This window comes from Pleurodeles waltl, chromosome 3_1 (assembly GCF_031143425.1).
Source record: "Pleurodeles waltl isolate 20211129_DDA chromosome 3_1, aPleWal1.hap1.20221129, whole genome shotgun sequence".
NCBI classification, from domain to species: domain Eukaryota; kingdom Metazoa; phylum Chordata; class Amphibia; order Caudata; family Salamandridae; genus Pleurodeles; species Pleurodeles waltl.
In genome coordinates this window covers 1,653,175,426-1,653,176,439 of record NC_090440.1, presented here as the reverse complement: position 1 = coordinate 1,653,176,439, position 1,014 = coordinate 1,653,175,426, and the positions used below count along the sequence as shown (strand labels likewise).

The following is a 1,014-nucleotide window of genomic DNA, read 5'->3' as shown; positions in this document are numbered from 1 at the left end:
GCAAAACGTCATATGCTGGTAAATCAAGCTCACTGGCATATCAAAAGTGGTCACTAGGACGTCATGCGGAGCTACCTGGAGTTAACAAGTGGTCACAGGCTGACATGAGGTAGGTCAGGAAGAGGCAAAAGTGTGACACAGAGAGTTAACAAAGGAGGTAAACAAGAGGTCAATTAGTTGCATGATGTAAGTGGCCAACTGAAGGCAAGTGAGGAGGGAAGGCACAGATCTTATCGGCACACGGGGAGGTCACATGTTGACAGAAGGAAGCACACAAGATCACAATATGACACAGGGAGCACGGCTGTTGGTGATTTTCTCCACTGGATCCCCATTGCTGGCTCGTCTTAAGGCTTCCATCAGATCCTTCTCATAGGGGAATCCGCCAAGCTCCAGTTTGGAGAATACCAGTTGACCATTTATCTCGATTTCAAAAGCCCCTGTATCCCCGGAGTGCGACACAATGGTGACATCTGGGAATTCCTCCTTCACTGGCTGGCCAGTTCCAAATAGTGGGACTCGAACCCACAGTGTTCACAGTACTCCACCACCATATTCACCGGCATGTTCACGTCAGCTACACCTGCCTCAGTGACGTCCACTTTAACTACGAATTATTAGCAAAAAAATTGCGATTTATTTGCAGACAGAGATATAACCATTTATTTGCCCTTAAATATATTCTTAACGACTGAACGGATTTACACTAAATAACAAAAAGCACAATCTGCATACCGGCAGCTAGCTTTCTGCTAAATTTGGTGTAATTCCGTCCAGTGTTTCGAGCTGTAGACGTGTTGACAGTCCTATTGGAATTAACATGAGAAACCAAACGTTTTTTGAGCCCCCTTTTTCTTGGCCCCTGCTTGAAGGCTCACCGTGAAACTTTCTGTGCGCAACCAGAATCACCGGGTCACTTTTTGGGGAAATTTCGTGAAGATTCGTCAAACGGTGCCAAAAATATAGGCAAGACAAAAACACTTTTTCTATGGAAACATTGTCCTAATTATAACT

The 1,014-nt window shown here is 45.0% G+C and overlaps 1 pseudogene; it reads right to left on the bottom strand.

Moving 5' to 3' along the window:
- Positions 1-222: 222 nt before the first annotated feature.
- LOC138283396 (migration and invasion enhancer 1 pseudogene) lies at positions 223-568 on the bottom strand (annotated as a pseudogene).
- Between the last annotated feature and the right edge of the window lie 446 nt (positions 569-1,014).